Genomic DNA, 23911 nt, shown 5'->3' on the forward strand with positions numbered 1-23911 from the left:
TTAAAAAGAGTATTCCATCACCAGATTTTCATCTTCCTCTTTCAAAGCAATACTACAGAGTGATGAGTGATCAGTCTCAATCTCATGTTTTTCTGGTCTAATTTTTTCACTGTGCATTCATTATGAGTGGACTGCCCCCATTCTAGATGCCCTCTTGCTAAACAGGTGGACTTTTCAATCTCTGTGAAGAGTGTCAAAAAGTCAGGGTTGAAGTCGCAACTCAGATCTTCATTACAGTTGGATAGTTTCAGGGATTAATTTCTAAAGTCACCTTTGGATTGGATTTTTGCTGATTCACATCTTTCACTTTCCTCATAAGAATGAGGTCTATACAAGCTCTTCTAGTTAAAAGGTAGAATTCCTGCTTCAGTAGAACATACAATGTTTCCCATATCTGCTTCCCCTTGTACTGGATTGTTACCTGTAAGTTTTCCTTGACTTTTAGTTCAATCCCTCCTGGACCATATAGCTGGGTTCCTGTTAGTTGCAGGCAATATGTTGGTAACCATGGTTTGTTGTCTAATAAAACTGTTACACTCTCTCCGGTATCTAGTTTAAAGTCAGTGATATGTCCATTGACATATACGTCTGCATTCCAGAATATGTGATTGGGGTCATTGATCTCACCCAGGAAATATTTTGTTTTTCTTCTGGTGGAAATTCTTCAACTTCATTACTAACATTATTTGTGAAGACTTTTTCTTTGAAACCTGTGAAGTTAGAAGTTTTACCTCAACACATCTTCCCGAAAAGGTCAATTCTTCTCCAGAGAAAGTATTCTGCAATGTTTGCAGGACACTATTTGTGCCTATGGGTCTCTTTGGTGCAACAGCACAGACAGGGTTTTATGGCATGTTGTACTTTCCCTCCAAATTGTACCTTCTATCCTGGCACTTCTTTTACATTCCTGGGCTTAAGGAACTGTGTGGTCACTGAAAATTTCCTCAGCCAAGGTTTTTCTTCACCTCTCAGTATTGCCCTGTTCTGTTTATGGACCTCTGTTTGTCTCACCAGCTGTGTTGCTTTTTTTAAGACGAGGTCTTCCTTTGCTTGCAATTAATCTGATAGGGATTGATCAGTGACACCAACTACAATACAGTCTCATATTAATTCTGTTTTTAGGTCTCCATACTCGCCTCTTTCAACCAGCCTGCAAAGGTCATTAATAAAAGTATCTATTGGTTACTAAGATAAAAGCAAAAAACTGCGGATGCTGGAAATCCAAAACAAAAACAAAAATACCTGGAAAAACTCAGCAGGTCCAGGGTCATTCGGACTCAAAACGTTGACTGTGCTCCTCTCCGCAGATGCTGCCAGACCTGCTGAGTTTTTCCAGGTATTTTTGTTTTTGTTATCTATTGGTTTACCTGGTTTCTGGACCCTCTTGTTGAATTTGGCCCTTTCCAGAACCTTCTTGTTCTTCAGGTTGAAATAGTGATCAAAGGCTTTTAAGACTTCTTCAAATTTATCAGAGATCTCACTGATACCCTGTCTTGCAATAACATTATTTGCTACTGTTCCTATGGAATAAAATAAGGTGTTGACCTGTTCAGCTTCGGACTTATTGTTTAATCCTGGAGCAATTCGGAACATCAAGAATCTTTATTTCCAAAGTGCCCAGTTTGGAGTTTAATTTGGCCCTTCCATGTGTCCAACACTCTTAGGTAGCATAAATTTAAATAAAAATCCATGGCTTTTCTAAGCTTTTAGGTTTTCCCCATAGTTTTAAATGTTCCTTGCAGTATTTGAAGCCTTCCAAGCTGTTCAGCCTCTCACCAAGATCCACTGCAGTTATTGTATTGCCCTGGGGAATCTCTCAGGTAGACTTGGTATTTATTTCATGAGCACTGTTAAAAACTGCTTTGCTTTAAGTTATTTCAATAATCCCTCACTCCCTTCCTCTGGAGCAGCGAGTATTTGCAGGCACATTTTTTTCTTTTGTGCTGCCTTGCAGCCACCATGTGTAATGGCGCCAACCTCAGACCCAGACTGCAGGGTTCTCCGTAACCTACCCTTGCTAAGGATCTGGTTTTCCTAGTGCTGTCTGCCCAGTGTACCGTTAAAATCAAGTTTCACCCTTTTTTAATGTTTCTCACCAGTTCCACGACCTTTGCTTAGCTCTCCAAGTCAGAGCCTACATCGCTGGATCAGGATTTTCTTCACAGAACCCCATGTGCTGTGGTGCAGTCTTGAGTGACTTTGAAAGTTGATTATCTGACTCCTCCTGCCTCCACTTTATCTAAGAAGCAGCTTTGGAGTTCTTCGACAGTGTGTTCCAGAGTTCTGCAGTTTTGGAGTCACTTTTACAGGCTGATGTTTAATCTTCTTTAAGGTTGAATTTTCAGTGTTTTGGGGTCCATTATCACTATCACCATGTATATATTGGTTAGTCTAGCTTCAGAATGATTACTGAGATATTGGTATGTACAAATAACAACTGGTCTATTTTATACAACTGAACTATGTACAGTGAAACATGGCTAGGACCAGAATTTTGGCGTTGGGCGTCATGGCGAGCGTCAGCAGACAATATGGCGAGAAGGCCAAAAATCAGTTTTACACCATCGTGAAACCAGTTTGTGATCATCCACTTCACCCGTCAATGGCATGCCGCCTTTCCCACCATCCAATGTTGGGAAGGTCATTTTAATACATTTGCATCTAATTGTAAGCACTGCTCACTGGCGAGCTGAACTTCAAGGGGAACTCAGAGGTGAATGCACACTAACATTGTGCAGCGCTCATGAGGATCGACTTCAAGGAAGAGGCGTTGCGCATTCACGCGAGAGCACAGGCAAGTCGCATTTTCCCGGCTGGCTGACAGTGCAGTGCTGGGGCAAGGGCTGCCCTGCAGTTGGTGCGAGTTGGGCGAGGCAAGGCAGCATGGTTTGATTGTAGTGCACAAGCACAGGTGGAGGGGGGAAGTGAAGTAGCCACGCATTAGGGAAACCTTGTATAAAGTGAGCATTCCTCCACAGCTGAGACACTTCAGGCACAGTTTTATTGACATGCTTGGAGTCGGGCCTCTAGCTTATCTGCCCAATCAAGCAACGCAGAGGCATGAAAGTGTCACCAAATACTCCTGAACTTTGCACCCCTCGGGTACAGACTGCAAATTAATGAGCGTTTTTAGTGACTGCAGAACAATTGGATGACTGGGTAAGTTGTACAATCTCCTAGCATGAGGTTGCCATGGAGCAGTCACTAGTGGAGGCGCTCACGGGCCCTTGCAATGTCTTCATTAAGTTTTGGACCAGTCTTCCCCATGGTTCAAACTAACAGCACAGCATTGCAGCGCGGGTTAGGAGAGTGCCTGTGCCTGAGCTGAGAGCATAGTATGCAGTCCAGTGGGTAAAGCTGCCACCAGTCAATCAGGTGGGGTAGGGCAGAGTTGGTGGGGTTTTGGGCAGCCATGCAGCGCACTAAACTCTGGCCTTCCAAGTTTTGCCCAGCACTCTCTGGCATGTGATAAGGGGCCTTGAGACGGAGCCGGGGTTGCACACATAAACATGATAGGTCCCTGGGAGATCGATGCTAACCCACATGTCTCTCTCTTTCAAAACAAAAACAGAAATACCTGGAAAAACTCAGCAGGTCTGGCAGCATCGGTGGAGAAGAACAAAGTTGACGTTTTGAATCCTCATGACCCTTCAACAGAACTAAGTAAAAATAGGAGAGGGGTGAAACATAAGCTGGTTTAAGGGGGGGGGGGTGGTGGGGGGAGAAGTCGGGGGGGAGGGTGGTTGTAGGGACAAGCAAGCAGTGATAGGAGCAGATAATAAAAAGATGTCACAGACAAAAGGATCAAAGAGGTGTTGAAGGTAGTGATATTATTTAAAAGAATGTGCTAATTAAGAATGGATAGCAGGACACGCAAGGTACAGATAGCTCCACTGGGGGTGGGGCGAAATAAGACTAAAAGGGCATAAAAGGTATAGATTTTAAAATAACGGAAATACTGGCACACTGACCTCTACCTCGCGGAGGCTGAGCGTCAACTCGCAGACACTTCCTCCTACCTCTCCCTGGACCATGACCCCACCACTGAACATCAAGCCATTGTTTCCAGGACTGTCACTGACCTCATCTCCTCTGGAGATCTTCCTCCCACAGCTTCCAACCTGATAGTCGCCCAACCTCGGACAGCCCGCTTCTACCTCCTACCCAAAATCCACAAACAGACTGTCCCGGCAGACCGATCATGTCAGCCTGTTCCTGCCCCATGGAACTCATTTCTCGTTATTTTGACTCCCTTCTCTCTCCCCTTGTCCAGTCCCTTCCCACCTACATCAGTGATTCCTCTGACACCTTACGTCACATCAACAATTTCCAGTTCCCTGGCCCCAACTGCCTCCACTTCACCATGGACGTCCAATCCCTCTACACCTCCATCCCCCACCAGGATGGTCTGAGGGCCCTTAGCTTCTTCCTTGAACAGAGGCCCGAACAATCCACATCCACCACTACTCTCCTCCGCCTGACTGAACTTGTTCTCACACTGAACAATTTCTCCTTTAACTCCTCTTACTTCCTCCAAATAAAAGGTGTGGCTATGGGTACCCGCATGGGCCCCAGCTATGCCTGTCTCTTTATGGGGTATGTGGAACATTCCTTGTTCCAGTCCTACTCCGGCCTCTCCCACAACTCTTTCTCCAGTACATCGATGATTACTTCGGTACTGCTTCATGCCCTTGTCGGGACCTGGAAAAATTTATTAACTTTGCTTCCAATCTCCACCCCTCCATCATTTTCACATGGTCAATCTCTGACACTTCCCTTCCCTTCCTTGACCTCTCTGTCTCAATTTCTGGTGATAGACTGTTCACCAATATCCATTACAAGCCTACCGACTCCCACAGCTACCTCGACTACAGCTCCTCACACCCCGCTTCCTGTAAGGACTCCATCCCATTCTCTCAGTTCCTTCGCCTCCGTCGCATCTGTTCTGGTGATGCTACCTTCAAAAACAGTTCCTCTGACATGTCCTCCTTCTTCCTTAACCGAGGTTTCCCACCCACGGTCGTTGACAGGGCCCTCAACCGTGTCTGGCCCATCTCCCGCGCATCCGCCCTCACGCCTTCTCCTCCCTCCCAGAAACATGATAGGGTCCCCCTAGTCCTCACTCATCACCCCACCAGCCTCCGCATTCAAAGGATCATCCTCCGCCATTTCCGCCAACTCCAGCATGATGCCACCACCAAACACATCTTCCCTTCACCCACCTGGCGGCATTCCATAGGGATCGTTCCCTCCATGACACCCTGGTCCACTCCTCCATCACCCCCTACTCCTCAACCCCCACCTATGGCACCTCCCCATGCATACGCAAAAGATGCAACACCTGCCCCTTCACTTCCTCTCTCCTCACCATCCAAGGGCCCAAACACTTCTTTCAAGTGAAGCAGCATTTCACTTGCATTTCCCCCAACTTAGACTACTGCATTTGTTGCTCCCAATGCGGTTTCCTCTACATTGGAGAGACCAAACGCAGACTGGGCGACCGCTTTGCAGAACACCTTCGGTCTGTCCGCAAGAATGACCCAGACCTCCCTGTCGCTTGCCATTTTAACACTCCACCCTGCTCTCTTGCCCACATGTCTGTCCTTGGCTTGCTGCATTGTTCCAGTGAAGCTCAACGCAAACTGAAGGAACAGCACCTCATCTTCCGACTAGGCACTTTACAGCCTTCCGGACTGAATATTGAGTTCAACAACTTTAGATCTTGAACTGCCTCCTCCATCCCCACCCCCTTTCCATTTCTTCCCCCTCCCTTTTGTTTTTTCCAATAATTTATATAGATTTTTCTTTTCCCACCTATTTCCATTATTTTTAAATCCATACCTTTTATGCCCTTTTAGTCTTATTTCACCCCACCCCCACTAGAGCTATCTGTACCTTGCATGTCCTGCTATCCATTCTTAATTAGCACATTCTTTTAGATAATATCACCACCTTCAACACCTCTTTGATCCTTTTGTCTGTGACATCTTTTGGTTATCTGCTCCTATCACTGCTTGCTTGTCCCTACAACCACCCCCCTACCCCCCCCACCACTTCTCCCCGCAACCCTTCCTTAAACCAGCTTATCTTTCACCCCTCTCCTATTTTTACTTAGTTCTGTTGAAGGGTCATGAGGACTCGAAACATCAACTTTGTTCTTCTCCGCCGATGCTGCCAGACCTGCTGAGTTTTTCCAGGTATTTCTGTTTTTGTTTTGGATTTCCCGCATCCGCAGTTTTTTGTTTTTATTTTTGTTTTTATGTCTCTCTTTCATCCTGCCGAAGTAGTACATCAGGAGCATGGAGCCTGGTGACCTATCTGTATGAGTCATGGCTTACAGGGGGCAGAGGCAAACGAGAAGAGAATGATGGAGGTGCCTGGCAGGGCAGAGGGAGGAGCAGCACCCTCAAAAAGAAGGGGTGGCTGGGGCTGCTGTGCACACTGATGAAGGCTCACTGCGAGCTGTTGTGGGTTGGCGCCCAGCTAGACCCAGGGTCTATAGATGACGCCTATCATTCCTGCAGATGACTGAGAACCAGTATCGCTGAAGACTGAACATGTCCAGGAAACTGGTCGGTCAGATCCTGCTGCAAGATTTGGTGCCAAGGGGACATGGATAGCATCCACTGCCAGTAGCCAAGAAAGTGACCACAACGCTCATTTTTTACTCCAGTGGCTCCTTTCAGGGCTCCACAGGTGATCTGTGCAGGATTTTGCAAGCCTCCATGCACAGGTGCATCCAAAAGGTCATGGACACCAGATTCGCAAAGGCACACAACTTGGTGCATTTCACCCAGGATCAAGAAAGGCAGGAAGAAAGAACACTGGGATTTGCCCAGGTCTCAAGTTTCCCACAGGTACAGGGTGCCATCGACTGCACTCATATGGCCCTCAGATCTCTGTGGGCAACAAGCAGTCAACTATCTCAAGTGCAAGGGTTTCCACTCGCTGAATGTTCAGCTCCTGCGCGACCACCACAAACACATCCTATAGGTCAACGTACGATTCCCAGGCAGTGTCCACGATTCCTATCAGTAGGTCTCAGATTCCATAGGTTCCACAGAGGCTGCATGGTTGATGTTATGTTTTAATACTGGTACTGCCAATAGCTTTTTAAAGATTAATCAATACTCACAGTAGGCATGGAGGTGGTTGAAATTTGTGCTTTCATTTATTTTACTTCAGCAACTGAACTAACAAAACAAAATGGATTCTGCGATCCCATAATGCACTGGCTTGCAAAGTACAGCAAAATAAACAAGACACACAGTACAAAACAGTTGGCTCCTCAGGGACAAGGGCTACCTGCAGAGGACGTGGCTGATGACGCCCATGCAGGGGCCCAGACTGCAGCAAAGAGAAGGTACAATGAGGCTCATGCTGCAACTCACGCCTTGGCGGGGCAAAGCAACAGAATATTGAAAATGAGGTTCCGTTGCCTGGACTGGTCTGGTGGAGCACTGCAATATAGTTCACTTGGAACTATATTGCCATTCCTTCACTGTTGCTGGGTCAAATTCCTGGAACTCCCTCCCTAACAGCACTGTGATGTACTTACACCACATGGACTGCAGTGGTTCAAGAAGGCAGCTCACCACCAACTTCTCAAGGGCAACTAGGGATGGGTATTAAATGCTGGCCTAGCCAGTGAAGCCCACATCCTGTGAATTAATTTTAAAAAAGGGTGTCACGCATCGTCGTCACCTGTTACGTCCTTTACAACCTGGCGCTGTAATGGGGAGAGGAGCTGTCTGAGGAGGAGATGACAGAGCTGCACAGCTCCTCCGATGAGGAGGACATGGATGGGAATGAGGGTGATGAGGTCCTGGAAGGCGAGGAGGTCAATGATGAGGCCACCGCATTGTCCAGTTGAGGCAGGCGCACTCGGGAGGCCCTCATAGCCGTTAGATTCATGGAGGATGATGACAACATGCAGTGAGGAGACACATAGATGCTCGCATTGCATCTGTGAATGTTTGACTCCAGTCCGGCTGATGGTAGCTCCCATACCCTCTATGATAAGGCTCCTGTCATGGAGATGCAGCAGATGCTCATAGTCCCTACATTCCAGGAGGGCGATGACGACGTGCAGTGGGGACACTCCATAGATCCTCACATAGCTTATGTGAATGTCTGACTCCTGTCTGACTAATGGCAAATTGCTTGCGCTCTGTGAACAGGGTCATATCATAGAGGTGCGATGAGGAAATTTTAACTTCTCCTGATCCTATGGCATCCTTCACGAGATGAACCCTTCAGGACCACACGGTCCCCGGTCACAGTTGCTGATGAGATGGGGCCAGCCGCACCTCAAAGGTGCTGGGAACACACAGAGAGAATGACGGAACTCTGTGCCGCTGGCCCAGGACATTCTGGTAGCAGTGATGAGCCCCATCAAGATGCAGGTACAACTGATGTGTCCAGTGAAGGTGCACCATCAGTGTGCTGGGAAGGTTGCACAAAGCACAGGGAAGAGACCTTCTACTGAGACACCTGCCTTTATCTTGTGCAGGAACCAAGCTTTCACAGCTCATCATAACAAGGAGCCATAGGCAAGGAGACATTCTTGGGAGTTTATTTATAATAATGAACAAGTGATAAGCACCCATGCCCAGGCTGGGCAACTACATCTTCTTAACCTTCCTAACCCTGCTGCTATGTCTTGGTGCTCCCCAAACATCCACAGCGGAGGTGGAGACAGCCTGCTGGCTGCTATGCCCTGCCTGTGATGACCTCGGCAGGAATCCTCAGGAGGGCCGAGACATGGAGGGATCCAGCCTGTTTTCAGGGTCCTGCTGTGTGGCAGTGACACCCTCCTCGGCCTGTGGTTCTGGAGCTTCTGGGGTCACAGGAAGAGGGGATTCGGATGGGCTGGACACTCCCAGGGTCACATGGGTGGATGGCCCCAGGGTGTGCACCTGCTGATGGGCCTCTGGCTGGCTACTTGAGGAGAAGGGGTAGCTGGAGTGAGTTCAAGCTGCCTAGCTCCGCTCTCACGCTGACACTGTTGGAGGTCAACTATAGTATCAGTGATGGAGTTCAGCCCGTGCAGCAGCACAGAACAGACTTCCTGGATCAAGGTCTCCATGGCAGCTGCCATGCTACCATTGTTGATCTCAGTGCATCGGCATGCCAGCGCTATCACCTCAGAGTGAAGGTGGATGAACTCCTCTATTGTGCCTTGCCATCTGAGGAGTGCAATGGACATCCCTTCCAGATGTTCCCCAGCTTGTTTGCAGCTTCAGTAACTGAGGTATGTCCGAGTCCAGAGTATCCTCATCTGACTCAGACTCAGCAGATTTCTGGCCTCCAACCATCCTCCGAATGCCGGATACCTGGGAAGTCCCTACCGCCACCTGCTATGGATCAGACAGTACAATGTGCTTACCAGAGACAACTCTAGAACTAGGTCCCACCGACGTGTGCGCCTCTGCGCTGGTGGGGGGTGTGGGTGAGCGCTGTGACAGGTCTTCAATGAGGGTGTCATCAGATTCATCTTCCAAGGTGCCTTCGGGTCTTGAGTCAAGGACCTGTATCATGGAGCCTTTCAGCTGCTTCCCAGATCTGCCTGCAAAAGCAAGGGGAGATAATTAGTGCATAGCAGGGGGCTGCAGAACAGGGGAATTCACTCACAGCATGGTTGTCTGATGGATGTTGCACTGCTGGATCCTCACTTGGTTGAGCACTGCCAACCTCACCATCAGCACAGGAACAGGCCAGATCCTCACCGGCCAGCTGGATGACTCTATTTTCAAAGTCTGTGAGGGCCTTGATGTCAGGCTTTCCTCCAACAGTCTGCAACCTCTTGCTTTTGTTGTGTATCAGCTTGTCCTGCATGAATACAGAAGGAGACAGCATAAGCAGGACGCCTGCCAGGCCAGATGAGAAGGATGCCTGTCATGTGTAGTAATGAGTGGTGCCATGGATGGGTTGAGGACATGGAAGGGCAGATGAAGGCATGTGTGTGAGAGAGTGAATGGTGATATCCCTTGAATTGGCAGTGAGTGAGGTCCCTGTAGATGTGTGATGGGTTTGTGAGTGTGTGAGTTGAGAGTGATGTGAAGAGTGACTTACCCTAGGCGGAATGGGGGAGATCATTCATCCTCTTTCGACACTGGGTGTCTGTCCTCTTTTACAGAGCATTGGTGCTGACCACCGCTGCCACCGCCTCCCATGGTGGATTTGTCACTTTACTTTCTAGCCTTCGCCCAGACCTGGGGTAGAGGACATTGCAGCGGGCCCCCATTTCACCACGTAGGTGCTAGAGGGAGGCGTCGCTAAATTTGGGAGCAGCATGTTTCTTAGCTTTTACAACCATCAGTTCCCAGCAGCTTCCTATTCCTTGGAGGGTGCTATCTCTGTACAGGGGCAGTCTTTAAATACGGCTCCGATTACTGAAGGCCTGAGGTGTCAGTGAGGCGGGCGAATTAGAGGCTGTCCCGCCAGTGACCTGGCATGTTTCCCAGGAATACATTATTAATGAGGCAGGATGCACCGGGAATGGGACAATACAGTGCAAAAAGCCGCCATTGCGGTCGGCGGGTAAAACGTCTTTTTTCCTGCTCGCAACCACACTTAGTGCAAATCTAGGATGACTCCGCCCTAAGTGTTACACTGCTGAAGCCATGAACATTCTCCCTTTCCTTTCCTAGTCATTTGCTCTCTTACATCATTATAGGAGGTGCTATTTACATAGTCCCACACATTAACCCTTACAAACCCTAATAATACAAAACTCTCACCATAACAGATGCTTTGGTTTCAGATTCCAGCAGTCAGCTTTCACATGACCTGTTTTTTGGCAAAAATAGCGTTTTGGACTCCCTGAATCATTCTTATCTCCCACACAGTCTCTTTCACTACTCTGAGAAGTATCTATCTTTTCATTTCTGCTGTTCCCCTCATTGTAATTGGTGTTCTGTTCAATACTGACTCATTAATCTCTCCAGCTACTGTGTGGGTTTACAAACAACGGTTTGCTGCCACCTATGTGTTTGTGGGATAAGTCAGGGCAGTCAGACAAAAGAGCTAGCTCTCTCATTTTAGAAACATTACCATCTTCTAGGTCGGACTGAATTCCAAAAGGAATAGGGTGGAATTTTCCATGCCCGCTGGTGTCGGGCGTCATGGCGGGCGTGAGCAGGCAATATGGCGGGAAGGCCAAAAATCTGTTTCACGTTGTCAGGACACCAGTTTGTGATCGTCCATTCCGTCAATGGCAGGCTGCCTTTCCCGTCAGTGCATGTCGGAGCTTCATTTTAATACATCTGCATATCATTATAAGCCCTGCTTGCTGAATCATACCCCCCCCACCACCAGCTATGCTGGATCATTCAGGCACTTCAGCGTCATTGCACGCCGATGTGTTCACAACTGAAGATAAGCGACTTGCCCAAGCTGCACTTCCCTCAGGACCTTGAGGTTTGTTTTCCTACCTTGCTTCGGCCAGCACTCACAGTCATCAGTGCCAGGCTTCGCAGGCAGCACCACATCACTTTTACAGAAGCTCATGGGCAGGTCTCTACTTACTTATGAAGTGGCCTCCGGCAAGGGAAGAGGCTGCAGGGCGAGGGCTGTACTGGGGAAGAGGGGGTATCCCAGGGTGTGTGTGGGGACACATGTTAATCTGTGCAAGTGGCCTCATGAGGGTGGGGGCTGAGGGCGCAGTGGTATTGTCACTGGACTAGTAATCCAGAGACCCAGAGACCCAGAGTAATGCTCTGGGGGCCTGGGTTCAAATCCCGCCACAGCAGATGGTGGAATTTGAATTCAATAAAAATCTGGAAATAAAAGTCTGATGATGACCATGAAACCATTGTTGATTGTTGTAAAAACCCATCTGGTTCGTTAATGTACTTTAGGGAAGGAAATCTGCTATTCTTACCTGGTTTGGCCTACATGTGACTCCAGACCCAAACAATGTGGTTGACTCTTAAATACCCTCTGAACAAGGGCAATTAGAGATGGGCAATAATTGCTGGCCTAGCCAGTGATGTCCACATCCCATGAAGGAACTTTTAAAAAAGGAGGCAGTCTCCAGAGGAGATATAAGGATGTGTGAGAGAGTAAGTGGTGATGTCCCTTGAGCTGGCAGTGAGTGAGATGCCAGTGAATGTGTGATGGGCTTGTGAGCGTGTGAGCTTTGAGTGATGGGATGGTTGCCTTACCTGGCGGCATGGATGAGATCATTCTTTCTCTTTCCACACTAGATGGTGAACCTCTTCTGTGCAGCGTTGGCACTGACCACCACTGCCACCACCTCCCAAGCTGGAGTGGTGACACTGCTGGGCCTCCTGCAGCCAGAGTGGAGGTAGAGGACATCACAGCGGGCTCCAATGGTTTCCAGAAGACATCCCAGGGATTTGTCATGAATTGCGAGTTTGCCGTCTTCATGCCTTTCGGGGCCATGTCTTCTGTGCAGCAGTCCTGGGCTGGAAACACTCAGAGGTGTGCACGTGGCTACACTTTAAATATGGCATCCGGTGTGAGGAAGTGGTGAGGTGATGGCGTGGGAAGCAAATTGGAGGCCGCCTGCCGGCAAAACAGCGTGTTTCCTGGGAATACATGATTAATGAGGCAGGATTGGGACGATACCGTGCCAAAACCTGCCATTGTGGCCAACGGGTAAAATGTCCTTTTTCCCACCTGCTACCGTACTTAGCGCCGAATGATTCTGCCCACACTGTTTTCAATTCCTCCATTAACAACACATCTCTAAGGTTTCCAAAGTCCTGTACAAGCTTCATTGGTCTATGCAATCAATCAATCGCCATGGGCAGGATTTTACTTTTGTCGGGTGGGCCTGGGAGCGGCCAGGAAAAGGTCCACCGCCCATGATCAGCCCCCGACCCTGAATTCACGCTGACTGGCCAATTAGTGAGGGAGGGAGGTGGGCGAGCGCGGAAGTCTGCGCATGCACGCGGGAGCACGTGCTGAAAGCTCCCTGAGGGCACAGAGCTGCCTCAGGGAGCTGAAGAATTGGAGAAATAAAAATAAAGATTTAAAAGATGATATAAACATGCCCCCACATGTGACTCAGTCACACGAAGAGGGACATGTTTGAAATGAAGTTGAAAAAATTTTTCCCCCAACCGAAAGGTCGTGAGAGTGCACGATGACATTGGGACGTCACTGCCTGTGATTTTGCGTCTGATCACATTGGGAGGGGTGGCCGCCCGACAAAAGTAAAGTCCTGCTCCACCTCTTTTTCTCTTAACAAAGTCCACGAAAGTCTAATTCCTTCTCATCCTCAAGTTTCTAAATTTTTGTTTATAAGCTTCTGGAAATCGTTTATATGCATTAAACTCAGCAATCTTAACTGTATCATAATCTGCAGACTGTTCATCTGAAAGAGTCAAATAAACCTCCAATGCTTTTCCTACCAAAACACTTTGTAATAAGTTGGTTTAAAAGCCACTCTAACAATTTTCTCAAACGAGACAAAATGCATTTCAACTCCATCTTCACTGAATTTAGGCATTCAGCAAATATTCCCTGCTAAATCAAAATCAGGGTTTAAATCTGACCACTTGTCAAACCTGCCTGCAATTCCTTGTACATATAATCATATCCTTTCTCTATCCAATTGAAATTTCCTGGCTTCTCTTTCCTTTGCAATTCAAGGTTTCCCTTTTCCCTCATTCTTTGAAACTCTTTCTTTCTTTTTTCCTTCCCTCTGAAATTCTAATTCAAGTTTTTGCATTTCTGACTCTAATTACAGTCGTTTCATGTACAACTAAATCTCAGCCAACTCTACCTACATTTTATCTGGATTACCTTTTTCTTTCTCAAGATGAACCAATACTTCAACTATTTCTGCTTTTCTAGTGCCTACTTTTAAATCTATTTCTAACTCTTCTGCCACTGCTTTTAAATTAACCTTTGTTAACTGATGCAAGGGACTCAAAGACAAAGCCTTGCTTTTGAGGAAAGCTTTGGTAATAGACACAATTATTCTTACAGCAAAGGTCACTGTGAAATCTTATACATGTAAACTCTGGCTAAATCCACTTTACCCATCTCAACTTGTGGATTCAAAATCCCACAAAGAGCCCCCAATTTTGTTATGATCTCTGTAGAGGCTGTTAACTTTTAAAAAGACATTTGAACTTTCAGTTATTAGCTGAAAGGAAGGCACGACAAGATTTCACATTTTAAAATTTTTCTGTAATAAATGACTAAAAAAGCACCATCGGCTAAACATTATTTTCTTTTTATAGGCAACTTATACTTTCAACTACAGGAAGGAACATTCCCCTTTTACACTTACTACACATTGCACTCTCCACACAATTATAATTTGCTCCCAGTTTCCAATGGGTTCCCATATCCCCATTTCACTGAGCAATAACTTTCAGTAACCATATTGGTTTTTGGAGGGTCTCTTAAATCCACCACCAGCAGTAAAGCCTGTTACAATGATTCGTCTTCCCCCTGGCTATGCCAGAATTAATCTCCTGCAATCCTTAGATGGCTGCAGGATGCATCTCTTCAACCAGAGACCATCCCCACCCTACATCTGGCTTTGGTAGCACACAAAACCAAGCAATCCTTCTCTCCACTGACTATACAAAACTTCTGTTTGTCTGTGATATTCATAGATTTGTAAGGAAGCCTGTAATCAGATCTCAAAAATGGCTTCTGTTGCTCTCTTCCCCACAGAAACATGAAACCTATTATCCTCCCATCTGAGTGGAAATGCTAATTATCTATCCTTGATCCCAATTCCCTTTCAAGTTTGAAATAAATGAGCAGTTTACAGCAGAATTGTCCACAAGCCGGTTTGCAATCTTTTGAAGCTGCAACACATTTCTGGGATTTTGGGAGATTTACAGCAGAATCATCCCCTCCCGCCAGTGGCGAGGTTCAAGGCAGACAGAGACGGACAATATGGCAGGGAGTGCAAAATTAGTTAAAGTACCCACCATCATGGCGGAATAATAATGGGTCACCATTTCCACCAGAGGCCATTGGAACAGGGTTGAACAGACTGGTTTCAGGGGTGATGTTTCCTCTGGCTGGGGGGTCTAGAACAAGGGGTCACGGTCTCAGGATGCAGGATAGGTCAGTTAAGATGGAGATGAGGAGAAACTACTTCACTCAGAGGGTGGTGAACCTGGGAATTCTCTACCACAGAACAGCTGGAAGATTGGAGCGGCTGGGAGGCTGGAGAAGTTGGGAGACTGGAGCAGCTGGGAGACTGGAGCGGCTGGGAGACAGGAGCGGCTGGGAGACTGGAGCAGTTGGGAGATTGGAGCAGTTGGGAGACTGGAGAAGCTGGGAGACTGGAGCAGTTGGGAGATTGGAGCAGTTGGGAGACTGGAGAAGCTGGGAGACTGGAGCGGTTGGGAGACTGGAGCAGTTGGGAGATTGGAGCAGTTGGGAGACTGGGGCAGTTGGGAGACTGGCGTAGTTGGGAGACAGGAAAAGCTGGGAGACTGGAGCAGCTGGGAGACTGGAGAAGGTGGGAGACTGGAGCGGCTGGGAAACTGGAGCGGCTGGGAGATTGGAGTGGCTGGGAGACTGGAGTGGCTGGGAAACTGGAGCAGCTGGGAGACTGGAGCGGCTGGAAGACTGGAGCGGCTGGAAGACTGGAGCGGTTGGGAGGCTGGAGAAGTTGGGAGACTGGAATGGCTGGGAGACTGGAGCGGTTGGGAGACTGGAGCAGTTGGGAGATTGGAGCAGCTGGGAGACTGGAGAAGTTGGGAGACTGGAGCGGCTGGACGACTGGAGCGGCTGGGAGACTGGAGCAGTTGGGAGATTGGAGCAGTTGGGAGACTGGAGCAGTTGGGAGATTGGAGAAGCTGGGAGACTGGAGCGGTTGGGAGACTGGAGCGGCTGGAAGACTGGAGCGGCTGGGAAACTGGAGCGGTTGGGAGACTGGAGCGGCTGGAAGACTGGAGCGGCTGGAAGACTGGAGCGGCTGGAAGACTGGAGCAGCTGGGAGACTGGAGCAGTTGGGAGATTGGAGCAGTTGGGAGATTGGAGCAGTTGGGAGACTGGAGAATCTGGGAGACTGGAGAAGCTGGGAGACTGGAGTGGCTGGGAGACTGGAGCAGTTGGGAGATTGGAGCAGTTGGGAGACTGGGGCAGTTGGGAGACTGGAGTAGTTGGGAGATTGGAGCAGTTGGGAGACTGGGGCAGTTGGGAGACTGGAGTAGTTGGGAGACAGGAAAAGCTGGGAGATTGGAGCGGCTGGGAGACTGCAGTGGCTGGGAGACTGGAGCGGCTGGGAGACTGGAGAAGGTGGGAGACTGGAGCGGCTGGGAGACCGGAGAAGGTGGGAGACTGGAACGGCTGGGAGACTGGAGTAGTTGAGAGACTGGAGAAGCTGGGAGACTGGAGCGGTTGGGAGATTGGAGCAGTTGGGAGATTGGAAAAGCTGGGAGACTGGAGCGGTTGGGAGACTGGAGCGGCTGGGAGACTGGAGCGGTTGGGAGACTGGAGCGGCTGGGAGACTGGAGCGGCTGGGAAAATGGAGCGGCTGGGAGACTGGAGTGGCTGGAAGACTGGAGAAGCTGGGAGACTGGAGCGGCTGGGAAACTGGAGCGGCTGGGAGATTGGAGTGGCTGGGAGACTGGAGTGGCTGGGAAACTGGAGCAGCTGGGAGACTGGAGCGGCTGGAAGACTGGAGCGGCTGGAAGACTGGAGCGGTTGGGAGGCTGGAGAAGTTGGGAGACTGGAACGGCTGGGAGACTGGAGCGGTTGGGAGACTGGAGTGGTTGGGAGACTGGAGCGGCTGGGAGACTGGAGCAGTTGGGAGATTGGAGCAGTTGGGAGACTGGAGAAGTTGGGAGACTGGAGCGGCTGGGAGACTGGAGCGGCTGGGAGACTGGAGCAGTTGGGAGATAGGAGCAGTTGGGAGACTGGAGCAGTTGGGAGATTGGAGTAGTTGGGAGACTGGAGCGGCTGGGAGACTGGAGCAGTTGGGAGACTGGAGTGGCTGGGATACTGGAGCGGTTGGGAGACTGGAGCGGTTGGAAGACTGGAGCGGTTGGGAGGCTGGAGAAGTTGGGAGACTGGAACGGCTGGGAGACTGGAGTAGTTGGGAGACTGGAGTAGTTGGGAGACTGGAGCGGCTGGGAGACTGGAGCGGCCGGGAGACTGGAGCGGCTGGTAGACTGGAACAGTTGGGAGACTGGAGCAGTTGGGAGATTGGAGAAGCTGGGAGACTGGAGCGGTTGGGAGACTGGAGCGGTTGGGATACTGGAGCGGTTGGGAGACTGGAGCGGCTGGAAGACTGGAGCGGTTGGGAGGCTGGAGAAGTTGGGAGACTGGAACGGCTGGGAGACTGGAGTCGTTGGGAGACTGGAGTAGTTGGGAGACTGGAGCGGCTGGGAGACTGGAGTGGCCGGGAGACTGGAGCGGCTGGTAGACTGGAGCAGTTGGGAGACTGGAGTAGTTGGGAGATTGGAGAAGCTGGGAGACCGGAGCGGTTGGGAGACTGGAGCGGCTGGAAGACTGGAGTGGTTGGGAGGCTGGAGAAGTTGGGAGACTGGAACGGCTGGGAGACTGGAGTAGTTGGGAGACTGGAGTAGTTGGGAGACTGGAGCGGCTGGGAGACTGGAGCAGTTGGGAGACTGGAGTGGCTGGGAGACTGGAGCGGTTGGCAGACTGGAGTAGTTGGGAGACTGGAGTAGTTGGGAGACTGGAGCGGCTGGGAGATTGGAGCGGTTGGGAGACTGAAGCAGTTGGGAGACTGGAGCGGCTGGGAGACTGGAGCGGTTGGGAGACTGGAGTAGTTGGGAGACTGGAGCGGCTGGGAGACTGGAGCAGTTGGGAGACTGGAGCAGTTGGGAGATTGGAGAAGCTGGGAGACTGGAACGGCTGGGAGCCTGGAGTAGTTGGGAGACTGGAGCGGTTGGGAGACTGGAGAAGTTGGGAGACTGGAGCGGTTGGGAGACTGGAGAAGTTGGGAGACTGGAGCGGTTGGGAGACTGGAGCAGCTAGGAGACTGGAGCAGCTGGGAGACTGGAGCAGGTGGTTAGTACGCGGTGACTGGGTTTTGGGGAGCGGTTGTCATGGAGGACAGGGAGGGGAGAGAGACGTATAAAGAGGTGGGGCAGATGTGGAGCCAAAAGTAGGTGGGGGGGAGCGGGGTGTGGGGGTGGGGGATGCGGGGTGAGGGTGGAGAATGAAGCCTTGCAGGGGTCTTGGTTGGTCCAGTGAGTGAATGGTCCAGGAAGAGTTGCAATGGTCGTGGGGCAGCAGAGAACGTTGAGTGGGGAGGTGGAGAAGGGGCCCATGAGTGGGGGGGCATTGTAGAAGGTGACTGTGAGTGAGGGGGGGTTTGGAGAAGTTGAATGTGAGTGGGGGTTTGGAGAAGGGGAGCGTGAGTGGGTGTTTGGAGAAGGGGTCCATGAGTGGGGGTTTGGAGAAGGGGACTATGAGTGCGGACGTGGAGAAGGGGTGCGTGAGTGGGGAGGTGGAGAAGGGGAATGTGAGTGGGGAGGTGGAGAAGGGGAGCGTGAGTGGGGAGGTGGAGAAGGGGAATGTGAGTGGGGAGGTGGAGAAGGGGAATGTGAGTGGGAAGGTGGAGAAGGGGAATGTGAGTGGGAAGGTGGAGAAGGTGAATGTGAGTGGGGAGGTGGAGAAGGGGAATGTGAGTGGGAAGGTGGAGAAGGGGAGTGTGAGTGGGGAGGTGGAGAAGGGGAATGTGAGTGGGGGTTTGGTGAAGGGGAGAATAAGTGGGGAGGCGGAGAAGGAGAGCGGGAGTGGGGAGGTGGAGAAGGGGAGCGTGAGCTGGGGGTTGGAGAAGGGGAATGTGAGTGGGGAGGTGGAGAAGGGGAGTGTGAGTGGAGGGGTGGAGAAGGGGAGTGTGAGTGGAGAGGTGGAGAAGGGGAGCGTGAGTGGAGAGATGGCGAAGGGGAGCGTGAGTGGAGAGGTGGAGAAGGGGAGCGTGAGTGGAGAGGTGGAGAAGGGGAGCGTGAGTGGAGAGGTGGAGAAGGGGAGCGTGAGTGGCAGTTTGGTGAAGGGGAGCGTGAGTGGAGAGGTGGAGAAGGGGAGCGTGAGTGGAGAGGTGGAGAAGGGGAGTGTGAGTGGGGGTTTGGTGAAGGGGAGCGTGAGTGGGGGTTTGGTGAAGGGGAGCGTGAGTGGGGGTTTGGTGAAGGGGAGCGTGAGTGGAGAGGTGGAGAAGGGGAGCGTGAGTGGAGAGGTGGAGAAGGGGAGTGTGAGTGGGGGTGGAGCAGCAGCTGGCTGGCTGGAGCAGATTTGAGGCTGGAGCCTCCTTACCTGCCCCATCTCTTTGTGCCTCTCCCTCCCCCCCCCCACCCCCCGTCCTCCATGACCCTCTGTCCCAAAGCCCAGTTGCCGGGACTCATCCACCTGGTCCAGTCGTCCACCTGCTGCTGCAGCCTAACAGAAGCACTTAACACTAACGGAAGCAATAAAAACCAAGCGGACCTCCGTAAAGTGCAACTATACCTATATTTACATGTGTTAAACAACAATGTTCAAAAATAGCGAGCCAGTGCCACCAGAGTGTACTCAGAATTTCTTAATTTTACATTGCCTGCCAGTGTGTCTATTTGCTTCCCCAACATCTGCGGCAGGGGTGGAGGCAGTCTGCTGACCACTAAGCCCTCTTGTCTCAGACAAGCTTGGCGGGCATTCTCTGAAGGCTCAAGGCCTGGAGGGCCCCAGCTTTCTTTGGGTCTCCTGTTCTGGTACAGGTGCACCATCAGTGATCCCAGAAGCTGGAGCTGATTGGGTCATAGACACAAGAAACTCGGAACGCCTGGACACCCTTGGAGAATGCTGAGTGGTGGTCCCAGGGGTGTCTCCCTGATGCTTCTCCTTCCTTTGGGCGACCAAGGTCTTGACTCCTTGAGGGCAAGGGCCACTCAGAGGGAGGTCGAGGTGCCCAGGTGCTCTTGCGTAGCCACTGCAAGAGCTCACCCATGGCTACAGCAATGGCGTGCAGGTCTATGTGCACCTCTGGCAGAAACTGGGCATTCTGCTGAAGCAGGTCAGCCATGGTGAGCCATTCTCCCCATGGAGACCTCAAGGCACACAATGTCGGGTGCCACTACATCAGAACGCAGGCAGACAGACTCTTTTGCCTCATGTGCCACTCTGTTTAGAGCTTCTGACACCTCTGCCTGATGTTCCTCTGCCTCTTGCTGCACCTCCAGCATTTCATCCATGACTGCTCCTAGAGACTCATCACCTGATTCTGAATTAGCAGATGTTTCTTTCCCAGCAATCCTCCGAGTGTCATTTTTTAAAAATTCATTTTATGGGATGTGGCCATTGCTGGCTAGGCCAGTATTTATTGCCTATCCCTAGTTGCCCTTGAGAAGGTTATGGTGAGCTGCCTTGTTGAACCACTGCAGTCCCACAGTGCTGTTAGGAAGGGAGTTCCAGGATTTTGACCCTGCTACAGTGAATGAATGGCAATATATTTCCAAGTCAGGACGGTGAGTGACTTGGAGGGGAACATCCAAGTGTTCCCATGTATCTGCTGTCCTTGTCCTTCTAGATGGTAGTGGTCGTGGGTTTGGAAGGTGCTGCCTAAGGAGCCTTGGTGAATTCCTGCAGTGCATCTTGTAGATGGTACACACTGCTGCTACTGGAGGGAGTGAATGTTTGTGGATTCGGTGCCAATCAAGCGGGCTGCTTTGTCCTGGACAGTGTCAAGCTTCTTAAGTGTTGATGGAGCTGTACTCATCCAGGCAAATGGGGAGTATTCCATCACACTCCTGACTTGTGTCTTGTAGATGGTGAACAGGCTTTGGGAAGTTAGGAAGTGAGTTACTCATTGCATGATTCCTAGCCTCTGACCTGCTCTTGTAGCCACAATATTTATATGGCTAGTCCAGATCTCTTTCTGGTCATTGATAACCCCAGGATGTTGATAGTGGGAGGTTCAGTGATGGCAATGGCATTGAGTATCAAGGGATGATGGTTAGATTCTCTTTTGTTGGAGATGGCCATTACCTGGCACTTGTGTGGCATAAATGTTACTTGCCACTTGTCAGCCCAAGCATGGATATTGTCCAGGTCTTGCTGCATTTGGACATGAACTGCTTCAGTATCTGAGGAGTCGCAAATGGTGCTGAACATTGTGCAATCATCAGTGAACATCCCCACTTCTGACCTTATGATGGAGGGAAGGTCATTGATGAAGCAGCTGAAGATGTTTGAGCCTAGGACACTACCCTGAGGAACTCCTGCAGTGATGTCCTGGAGATGAGATAACTGTCCTCCAACAACCACAACCATCTTCTTTTGTGCTAGGTATGATCCCAACCAGCGGAGAATTTTCCCTCTGTTTCCCATTGATTCCAGTTTTACTAGGGCTTCTTGATGCTCAAGGTCAAATGCTGCCTTGATGTCAAGGGAAGTCCCTCTCACCTCACCTTGGCTTTCCCTGCCTCCTCCTTATGTGGACACAATTCTGCACCGTGACCACCATAGTATGAGACCCTGAGCGTGAGGCCCAGCCTAAACTAGGTCTAATACCCACCGAGATGTGTGTCTGTGAGCTGGTGGAGGGTGCAGGTGACTGCTGTGATGGCCCTACAGGTGAGAATTCGTCATCATCATGATCCTCCTCGGTCCTCTGTGGGTTGGAGCTGTTGCTGGACTCAGGTTTGGTGTCTGGCCTCACCTTCTTCCTGCTGGAACCTGTAATGGAAAGAGGAGAGAATGAGTGACTGGATGGGCTGCCTCCTATGTTGCACCAACATCACCTTTGGGTTTCTATATGCAGAGATTAAGCATGCCTTCTCACTGGATGGCGGGGTTAGAATGGCCTCACCGTCACCACAGGAACGGTTATGGTCCTCCCCTGCCAGCTCAGCAGCCCGCTCTTCGCAATCTGAAAGGCAGCAGAGATTGGACATGCCCCACTCCCGTCTTCTCCCTCTTGTGCCTGTTGTGTGCTAACTTTTCCTGCATAATGAAAAAAGACGGTTAGTGAGTACTTCCAATGCAGGTGTCATTCGCATGCTGCCAGCCTTCACCACCAACCCATTGGCAACTGTGTGCCGTATGAAAGGTGCACTGCCGCGCTTCAGCGGCACCCTCCAGAGCCATGAGCTCTGGCGCACTTACCCTGGTGAAGTGATTCATCCTTTTCCTGCACTGCAGGGCAGTCCTCCTGTGCATGGAGTTGGCACTCACCACCCTGGTGATTGCATTCCATGCAGGAGTGGTAAGAAAGGTGGACCTCCTTCTCCGCCCATCCCTCGGGTAAAGGACGTTCCTCCTGTCTTCCACAGCATTCAAAAGTGTGCCCAATGATGCAATGCTGAATCTTGGGGCCGGCGCTGGTTGACTTCTGCTTGCCATGTCCTGCCCCAAAGCCCATCACATGATGAATGAATCGCTGCCTAGGAGCTTTTTAAATATGGCGCCCAGATATGACGGTGGGGTGTGCGACCTCCTGCCCGCCCCACCATTGGGAAACCCCCAGCTGCATAATTTATGAGGCCAGCATCAAGCAATTCAGCACATTTTCCTGCTAGAGCCTGCAGCGGAAAATACTCCCGTTTCCCATGCCCACAACAGGACTTTGACCAGAGTGGAAGATTCGCCCCTTACAGTCTACTCATTGTACATAAAGACTGCTGCCTTTGTCTCCAAGCATGAATACCTTGCACCTTCTGCTCAATAAAACAATCTAAGCCTTATTTTGATCTCTAACAATCATACCACCCAGGCTTATTGCCAGGCAGACTGCAGAACAGGTCACATGACCTAATTCATTTACCCAAAATATAAAACTAGAGTCCCAAAATATTATAAACTTATAAACCTCATAACTGTAACATTAACCCTTGGACCGTCCTGCTCCGAGTGGCTCAATATCATTTTACCTTCGCTGCCTTCAGGAGATTTGTTACACTATCGTTTTGAATATTCTGATAACCCTGACCCATACTTAGACTTGCAGCCTTAGGTAGTGAATGAATGGATCTATTTTGATTTTGTATTATGAAAAACGATCTTAATAAGAAAAGAAAATCAAAGAATATCTTGAACGTTAGCAGTGAATTCATTGTGAATAGAAATCATTATGAGATGACTTCCAGAAAAGTTGAATTTAAATTTTCAACATTAAAACGATTAGGTTTTCTGGTGGAGATTACTTTACTTTTTGAACATGTTTATTCTAGATCATTGTTCTTTGTTTTATTTTCTCTCAGCTCCATTCCTACCTTAACAGCTGCTGTGGAAATCAAACCAAATGTAATGAATGTGTAAATTGATCTAAGGCAACAGGCACATGCTAAAGGGAGGCATGATAAAATAAAAGGTTGAAATACAGTGCAGATTATAGCTGTTGGGGAGAGACGCCTCACACAGGTGAGATATTTCACTAGTGAGAAAGATCAGATATTAAAACAGTCCAGTACATTCTGACATACCTCCTCCCAATGGATTTTAGAGCACTATTCTGTGATTCCATTAATCAAACCAGGCCTGGAAGCAATTAGGGCTAACCTTTTCAGCTGCTGTATGGTACTGATGTCAGGAGAATATAGAGAAAGATAAAGGGTCGAGAGCTACACAGAATGTTTATGTTGAAATGATTAGATTAATGTATTAACCTGAAGATTTCTGCTGCAGGAATTATGATGATTATAGGGAAGATTTTATTTCAGTAATCCATATAATCAAAGTTAACCTTTACATCGAGTATCATTTTACCCCTTCAGTCATTCTGATGAGATCAGTTATGTAAGAACTTGTATTGTTCCCTCCACCACCTTACTGCCATCCCGCTAGTGTATTTTGGACATTTCCAGAGTGTATTCCTCAGTGTTTATGTAAAACCTTAACTGAATCATTTCTTACCTTTTACCAGCAACTGCTATATTAGATTTGTAAAGAAGTATCGGTTCGATAGAACTCTTCGCAATAAACGTGGGTAGGTTGAAAGCTTTAATTTATTCCAATATAAATT

The sequence above is a fragment of the Cetorhinus maximus genome, chromosome 7 (assembly GCF_964194155.1).
Source record: "Cetorhinus maximus chromosome 7, sCetMax3.hap1.1, whole genome shotgun sequence".
NCBI lineage: Eukaryota > Metazoa > Chordata > Chondrichthyes > Lamniformes > Cetorhinidae > Cetorhinus > Cetorhinus maximus.